This window comes from Euphorbia lathyris, chromosome 3, assembly GCF_963576675.1.
Source record: "Euphorbia lathyris chromosome 3, ddEupLath1.1, whole genome shotgun sequence".
NCBI classification, from domain to species: domain Eukaryota; kingdom Viridiplantae; phylum Streptophyta; class Magnoliopsida; order Malpighiales; family Euphorbiaceae; genus Euphorbia; species Euphorbia lathyris.
This window is the reverse complement of record NC_088912.1, coordinates 106,376,033-106,385,160: the sequence shown is the minus strand read 5'-3', so window position 1 is coordinate 106,385,160 and position 9,128 is coordinate 106,376,033. Positions and strand designations below refer to the sequence as shown.

At 35.0% G+C, this 9,128-nt stretch overlaps 1 pseudogene; it reads left to right on the top strand.

Moving 5' to 3' along the window:
* The first annotated feature begins 7,196 nt into the window (after nt 1-7,196).
* Nucleotides 7,197-8,719, top strand: LOC136223857 (malonyl-CoA:anthocyanidin 5-O-glucoside-6''-O-malonyltransferase-like; annotated as a pseudogene).
* The last annotated feature ends 409 nt before the right edge of the window (nt 8,720-9,128 follow it).

The following is a 9,128-nucleotide window of genomic DNA, read 5'->3' as shown; positions in this document are numbered from 1 at the left end:
TGATAATAGCCCCCATAAACAATCTCAGATTGCTCATCTTGACATCTTCCATATATCCATGACTAGTTAATATATAAAAATAAACAGAAGGAAAGGAAAAACGATGCATCAACCAATTGAATTACAAAGAAAATCAAAACACACTAAACTTAGGGTTTTCATTGAGTTGAATCTTTCATCATTCTCTGCATACTTCTTCGGATTTTCTTTTGCAACATATATATCTTAAGATTAGGGATATCTAATTAAGTATAAAATTGAAATCGACAATAATCGGAGTATAAATACAAACCATTAAACTTATTAAGAAAGTCGATTAGAGGAAGTTCGGGACCAGGTACAGATTCGAGACTAGTAGATCCAGACATAAATCCAGTATTAGCTACAAAAGCCAGAGAATCATGAAAACAAAGAGTAGAAGAAGAGTAAATTAGTATAGAGTAACGAACCAGGAGTTGCAAAGAGAAGCAGAACAAGAGAAGCGACTATGGAGGCGGCACGACAAATCCGGGTGAAGCTAAATTCACGACGTGTGAATTAAAGAGCAGTGGCACCTAGGGTAGGCAGTGAGAGATAGAGAGAAGGCGATGGAGTTAATACAAAATGGGAAAATCAAATAGCAAGACATCACTAATGGAACCTTAAATCAAATAGAAAAGAAAGAAGCCGTAAAAGGAGGAGAAAAGAGAAAGGGAGTAGCAAGCGACGAAGGACGACAAAGCAACGAGGGAGATGAAGGATTTTCAACTCAGAGCTCAAAATCAGAGGTGGAAAAGGCAGCCATAGAAGAGAGCTGAGTTTCCATCTTCGGAAAAGGAGAGGAGGGAGATGGGAGGCGGCTGCAAATAAGTACATTAACCCTAAAATCCAAATTTTATACTAACACTATTTGCATCGCGTTTTATAAACGGCTGATGCAAATAATGCAGTTATTTGCATCGTTACTTCTTAAAGAGTCGATGCAAATAGTTCAATTACTATTTGCATCGGGCCTTTTGAAAGGACCAATGCAAATAATACGTTTATTTGCATCGGTCCTTATTAAGGGCCGATACAAATGAACCTTTTGCATCGGTCCCAAATAAAGGGCCGATGCAAATGAACCTTTTGCATAGGTCCCAAATAAAGGGCCGATGCAAATGAGCCTTTTGCATCGCGCTTTATAAGGGCCGATGCAAATGCGTCAATGCAAATGGTCATTTTTCCATTAGTGAATTGGTAGAAGGCTTCTCGATCCTTCTTCACGCTGAGCTTGAGCTTTGTTCAAAACGACCGCGTTTTGAATACTTGGGCCGTGTGGTCTTGATTTGTTGACTTGGGCTTGACTCCCACTTATGGGCCTTTAGGCATTCTATCTTAATGTCTTATAAACAATAAACTCAACATTGAACAAACACATTAGTATGAATAAATCAAAGCATTTAAATTTAATGTGTTAGAATATTTTTATCATTACTTAAATAATTTTGTCAAATCAAAATCATGTGGAAAGGTGTTTCAACACTTATATCTTACATTCTCTCTTATTTAAAAAAAAACGAGAGGAAGATAGTTCTCTCCTAATTATCTTTTTTGTCCATTCATTTTTGTTTTCTATTCTTTTGTTTGTTTTTCTTGCTTACGAAATTCAAGAATATATAATTATTAGAAAATATTAATAAAGTCAAATAAGTTCTGCTTGGGAGTTGGCCTGGAGGTGGGGAATGGTAAGTCCATTAGTTTCTGGTTTGATAACTGGATTGGGGATAAACCGTTAATTGAGGTGTGTTCTTCCCCCCCGCCTAGTGATATACGCAACTGGAGGATTGCCGATGTGGTTGACTCGGAAGGGGACTGGATCTGGTCAAAGTTTGATACTTTCTTTAGCCTTGAGACTCTCCTTAGAATGCGGGAAGTGAAGGTGAGTAATCAAGAGGAAGACTTGGATAGGCACTGTTGGGCACTGACTAACAATGGAGTTTATTCTTGCAAATCGGCCTTTGAAGCTTTCTCTCTCTTTAGATCTGATCCTCCCTCGGATGTGTGGAAGTCGATTTGGACCCTTAAAGTTCCTTTCCGTATTAGGAGTTTCCTGTGGCTGGGCGTTAAGGACAGGCTTCTTACTAATTCGGATAGGCACAGAAGGCACTTGGCTGATTCTGGAGCTTGCAGTAGATGCAGAGGCCATATTGAGACTTTGTGCCATGCTCTTAGAGATTGCTCTAATAGTAAAGAGGTTTGGAGGAAAATTCTCCCACACCATATTTTCTCTTCCTTCATGGCACATTCTGAGGTCGACTGGTTCTCTGATGGTGTTAGAGGAAAGTTGCTTCCATACATGGAGCATGGTGACATTTTCTTTGCTATTATCTGTCACCAAGTTTGGAAATGGAGAAACGAGGAGATTTTTGGAGATAAAACTGCTTTTATGACAAACTTAGCTGATTTCTTCTCGAAAAAACTTTTCTCTATTATCGATAGTTTCAAAGGAGAGTCCCTTGCCAGAGCCTCTCAGTGTTGTGATGTCCATCTCGTGGGATGGAGCAGGTCAAGAGAGGGGGTTGTGAAGCTGAATACTGATGGTTCCTGCCTCAGTAACGGTAAGATTGCGGCTGGAGGTGTGCTTAGAGATGTAGGGGGCGTCTGGCTTTCTGGGTTCTCCCAGAATTTAGGGTTGGGTTCTTCCTTTTCTGCGGAGCTCTGGGCTATTCTTACTGGAATCAATCTTGCTAAAAGGCTGGGTGTTAAGAGGCTCTCTGTGGAGTCTGATAATTTGGAAGTAATCAAAATGATTTCTGAGAATCATTCTATGGGTCTTAACAGTCGCAACCTCATCAAAGCTATTATAAGGCTTTGCTCCTCCTTTGAGTTCGTAGAGTTCAGACACATTTTTAGAGAGCAGAATCGTGTTGCTGATCGCTTGGCGGCGGCGGGCCATGAAGGGACGTTAGGCGTTACTACCCTTCCTGTTTCCCCTAGTTTCATCTCTCATCTTCTCTTAGAAGATAGGATTGGGGTTAGCTTCCCTAGGCTAATTCCTGGGTAGTTTGTTGTTATTCGTTTTTCTTTTCCTTTTCTACCAAAAAAAAAAAAAAAAAAATAAAGTCAAATAAGTGATATCTGCGAGCGTGACTAAATGTCTTGATGAGATATTATAAGATAAAAATAAGACAAATCATTACCTTAAGCTGATTCAATTGGATATATTGGGTTAATGTAGCATAATGAATAATTGAACCAGAATACTTGGTGATCATGAAATTCTATCAAGCAAAATGATTATCATCAAGATGAATTTGTGACTAATTCTTATGAATTTTATTTTTTTATATGTAATATAGAATTGATAAAGTTTCTTCATGTGCAATATTAGAAAAATATTGATGCTAATAGTTTATAACATAATATATTGATGTTACTTCCTTTTTAACATAGATTGTAATTCTTTTATATCGTAGATATAATATTTAATTTTAATTGTAGTTTAATTCAATTTTTGTTAACATAGATTGTAATTCTTTTGTATCATATATATAATATTTAATTTTAATTGTAGTCTAATTCAATTTTTGGTTTTTTATTATATTATAATATATTTTTTAATTAATCTCCTATTTTATTATTATTGTTTCACATAATTCCAGTTATAAGAAAATATGAAAATGTATTAAAATTACTAAAATGTATAAATCATTGAATTTTGTAAAAATAAATAAATCATTCACCTTTAATTAAAATTTTATAAAAAAAAATTAATCAATTATTTTCAAAATTAATTTAATTTGATTTGAATTATCAATAAAAAAATAGGCCTAATACTCCTCCAGCCCCCTTAACTTGTCCAAATTGGTCATTTTACCCCCTCAACTTATCGAATGTCCGATTTACCCCATTAACTCCATAAAAGTGGTAATTCTCACCCCCTCAACTTATCAATTTATCCCTCCAACTCATAGAATATCCTATTTACCCCCTACACTTCATAAAAGTGGTATTTCTCACCCCCTCCCCAACTCATAGAATGTCCTATTTACCTCCTTAACTCCATAAAAGTGGTATTTCTCACCTCTTACAATCCGTCATCGAGGCCTAAATTGATATATTTTTTAAACATTAAACCTATATTGGTGCTATTTTGTACGTAGAACCTAAATTGATATTTTTCCAAAATCATAGGCCTATTTTAGCACCTTTTCCTTAATATAATGTCTTTAACTTGTTTATTGACTCCGTAGGGCCTACGTCATCCAAGAGAATGATGTATCCCTTGGAAGGTGGCCATAATCTCATGCCCTTGGATCATATGGCGCACCAAGAACATGGAAATATTCGAAGAAGAACTCCCTTCAATCCAAATGGTTACAGCGCAGCTTCGTCGATGTGTGCAGGAGACCGACTTCCCTGCTAGTAGTCCGTCGCTGCGTCCGCCACCAGCCCCAGACTACGTGTTTGTGCGTTGGGTACCTCCTCTAGCGGGATGGACAAAATGTAATACTGATGGATCCGCAAGTGCAGACAATGCTGGTTCAGGGGGTATTTTCTGCAATTGGAGAGGTTTTGCCAAAGGGTGCTTTGCCTTCCCAAATGACAGTACTGATGCTTTGAGAGCTGAAATAGTTGCAGTCATCTTTGCAATTGAAATGGCGTGGGAGAAGGGATGCCATCAGTTGTGGATAGAAATGGACTCGGTGGTTACGATGTCGTTGCTCTGCCAACGTTCAACAAAGGTGTCGTGGTCCCTCCGACAACGATGGCTTCACTATCTTGCGATATGCTCCAATATGGAGGTTCAGATCATGCATATCTTCAGAGAGGGAAACCGAGCTACAGAATGTCTGGCTCATTATGGTGCAACCGCACATAATCTTATCTGGTGGGCTTCTGCCCCATCGTTTTTCCATCCTTTTATTTTTGATGACATTTGTAACATTTCTCACCTCCGCCACCCCTAACTCTTCATTGTTACCTTTTTGATTTATTTATATATCGGGTTAGTCAAGGCAAGATAGGGGGTGCCGACCTAGTCGGGATGTCCGACTCCTGTTTTGGCCTATGTCCCAGCTTTTACGTAAAAAAAATGTCTTTAACTTGTTTATATTAATGTTCTCTTTTTTTATCAAAAAAAAAAAAACAATATATATTCTTGTTATTTGTATCTTTTATTCATTCTTTTTCTTTTCAACTTTTTTTTTGCTAGTTAAATTTTGATTATCTAATTATTGTAATACAATATTATTATAATAAACACATGAAGGATCGATATAATTATCAAATTAAAATAAAATCAAAAGTTGATATTAAAAATATATTTTTTCAAACTCATTTGAATAAGTGCTATTAATTTTACAACGTAAAGGGGTAAGAAATACCACTTTTATGGAGTTAAGGAGGTAAATATGATCATAATGGGTGAGAAATACCACTTTTATGGAGTTAAGGTGGTAAATAGGAGATTCGATGAGTTAATAAGGGGTAAAATGACCAATTTGAACAAGTTAAGGGGGCTGGAGGAGCATTAGGCCATAAAAAATATATATTAATTTCAAATATACATAATATAAAAAAAATCATAGCATGATATAAAATTACTTAAAAGTATATATGTCAATTTATTTATTTATCTAAATTATATAAAAGTTTTGTATCCCGTGCATCGCACGGGTTTTCGACTAGTATTACTTAATTGCAGTGTCCAAACGCATAGACCGTCTAGGTATTCAAAATTGAGAATCTGCTCCGATTTTCTCCGATTAATCTCTCTATGTGTTTTTTTTCCTACGCGATTTTTAACCGCATAGGCTCCACCTAGGCTGACCCGACGCCACCTAGTTGTTCGAACATTTTTAAAAATATAGGTTACAAATATACACGTTTCTCTGCATTAAATAATTTTATTTTATTACTTTTAGATAGTATAATACATATTTTAATTGAATTTATATAATAATTTATTAATTAACAAATGAAAGTAAAAAAAAAAAAAACAATACAAATCTGATTAATCCTCGAGGTCATGTCCACCCCACTAGCGCCTAACGTTTTTTTTACAACCTTGCTTAATTGGAAAGTCATATTCCTCCTCATATGTATAAGGTATGAAACCTTTTGGGGCGAATTTTTATGTAATTGAAATCCAACTCAACATCTACGAAATTAGAGGTTCTACTCCTCAATCTATTATGAATTGATAAATACAGTTTACATTATTTATCAAGAAATAAACTAGCCAATAACTTGTAAGAGCCATTTTGCAATATTTCCGAAATGAATAATTTAACTAATCAATATAACACCATATACGTTTTTAACACCAATCATCTCCTATGTAATGTATATTAGGTTGAGCAAAATAACAAGTAACTGATGGCCAAACTAATAATCAAATCGTAATCTTAATTTGCTTCTCTTATTTTTAAATTCTTGTTTTGTTATGTTTTTATTTATGCTTAGTTTGGTAATCGATTATCGATTAGTTATTCCGTAAAAAAAATATTAATTTATCCGAAAATTAATCCAAGTTTATATATAAATAAAAATAAATAATAATAATAAACCATTATTAGATCTTAACTGTCTAACTTAAAATTTTAGTTAAAATAGTTTCTTGACATGATATACATTTGCAACCAAAACCACAGTATAATAAACTTATCTCCTATTTATATTTTATAAAAAAAATATTTGTCAGGTTGGAAATTTGAAAAAAAAAAAATTCTTTGTGTGTATCATATACAGTGTTCTAAAAATCAGCTTATGCAGTAGTTTAGGCAGAAATTTTTACAATACCATCCTAATTTCTTCAAATCGATCTTATAAATTTATTACCGATTTTTGGACATCTTGACGGCTCAAGCAGGCCCAATTGACTCTTTTAAAAAGATAGATTCTTAAAGTTTGATATCAATTTTTTTAATTTTAAATAAAGTATTAAATAATTTGAATCTAAAAAAAAACTAAAACCGTTAAACTAGTTTCAGCTATCTTTTACAATCTTCATCATGCATAGGCCAACTAAGTAGTAAGTTCATGTGTCCTACCTACCTAAACTTTATGAATTTTATTATTATTATTATTATTATTATTATTATTATTATTATTATTATTATTATTATTATTATTATTATTATTATCATCATCTTACCACACCTCAACTTTTATGCACAATAAATATGAACTCAAACAATGATATAAATTGTTAATCCACAATTGAACTACAAGTTATGGCAACTAGTTATAACTATTCTCTTAAGATGCTAGAAGTTTGCCGAGTTACTCCATCCACCAACTCAGCAACACCTCTTGTTGAATTATCTCTTCCTCTTACATATTTTGATATGTTTTGGGTTAAGTTATTCCCTATTGAGCGAATATTTTTCTATCAACTGGGCCAACACGAGTCAACTCACACTTTCTTCAACTCAGTATTACTTCCTAGACTTAAGCATTCTCTTTCCCTCACTCTAACCCATTTTCTTCCAATAGCAGGACATATCATATGGCCCCTGGGTACAGAGAAACCATCATTCCTCTACACTCCAAGCGACGGGGTTTCATTGATCGTTTCTGAGTCTAACTCGGACTTCAACCACCTTAGTCAGAATGAAATGCTGGAAGCAATAGCTTTACATCCATATGTCCCCGAGTTACCGGTTTCCGACTCGAAAGCTGCCATTATCGCCTTTCAAATAACGTTTTTTCCGAATCAAGGCTTCTCTATAGGCATGTGTTTTCAGCACGCAATGATCGACGCAAAAAGCGTAGCCATGTTTCTGAAATCATGGGCGCATATATGCAAAGTGAATTCTGACATGACAACATTGTTACCACTTGAGCTAACTCCTATTTTTGATCGAACAGCCGTTGATGAGCCACAAGGATTGGGCATGTTTTACTTGAAAAATAGGTTTTCAGGTTCGGATTCAAACCCGAAAAGCTTAAAACATCCAGGAGTAATAAAGGATATGGAAAACATAGTACGAGCAAATTTTGAGCTTTCGCGACAAGACATAACAAATCTCCAACGGAATATTGTTTCTCAGCAAAATGGAAAAGAAGAAGAAGATTCAAAGTGTATGCATTTATCAACATTTGTTCTTTCCTATGCATATATTATAGTAACCATTGTTAAAGCCAAGAATTTGGAAAGAAAGGGAAAGGTTGGATTCCTGTTTCCAGCAGATTGTAGATCCCGTTTGAACCCTCCATTACCAACGAATTACTTTGGTAACTGTGTCGTGAAGTTCAGCATTGGTCGATACGGAAACAATCCTTGACAAAAATGGGACTGCTTTCGTCGCCAATGAGCTTAGCAAGATGATAAAAGGGTTAGGGACGAGAGTGAAGACCATGAGTGTTGAGCGAGAAATTGAACAAACTTTCAAATTAAAAAGCATTATGCAGGTTGCTGATGTTGTGATCGGAGTTGGCGGGTCACCTCGGTTTGAGATATATGAAACAGATTTCGGATGGGGGAAGCCAAAGAAGACACATGTTGTATCGATAGATAAGGGTGTATGGATTTCTATGGCAGAGAGTAGCCATGGAAATGGAGGAATTGAGCTTGGTTTGGCTTTGAAGAAGAGTGAAATGGAGATGTTTACTTTTCTATTTGCTAATGGGCTTAAATAAATTCATAGTTAGCTAATTAATTCTAGCTTATTGTATCAGGTGAATTCTAAAAATAAATATAGGTTGCAAGCATTATTTTTCATTTTAATGAAGTACGATATTCATCTTCCTATTTTCTTAGAATAAAACATTTCAAAGTGTTTTTTGGTTTTCGCAAAAGTATGAGGGAAGTAAAGCCATGTACATAACGAGCGATCAAACATAGAAGGATCAAAATTCATGGTGCTCAAAGTTTGCAGAGATTGGAACCTAATCCATGTAAATCCATTTTTATCCATGTTCCCAGTATTAAAAAAAGTTTTTATGCCAATGAGGGTTGGTCCGAGTGGTAAGGCGTTGAGCTTGGAGTGGGTAGACCTACCCTTACCTAAACTTTAAATCCTCATCGAGGTCTGTGGTTTGCCATGACCTTGGAGTGGGTAGACCTACCCTTACCTAAACTTAAAAAAAAAAAAAAGTTTTTATTTGAATCCTTTTAGATTACACAATATATTATTTTAAATAAATGCGAACTTTTGTTA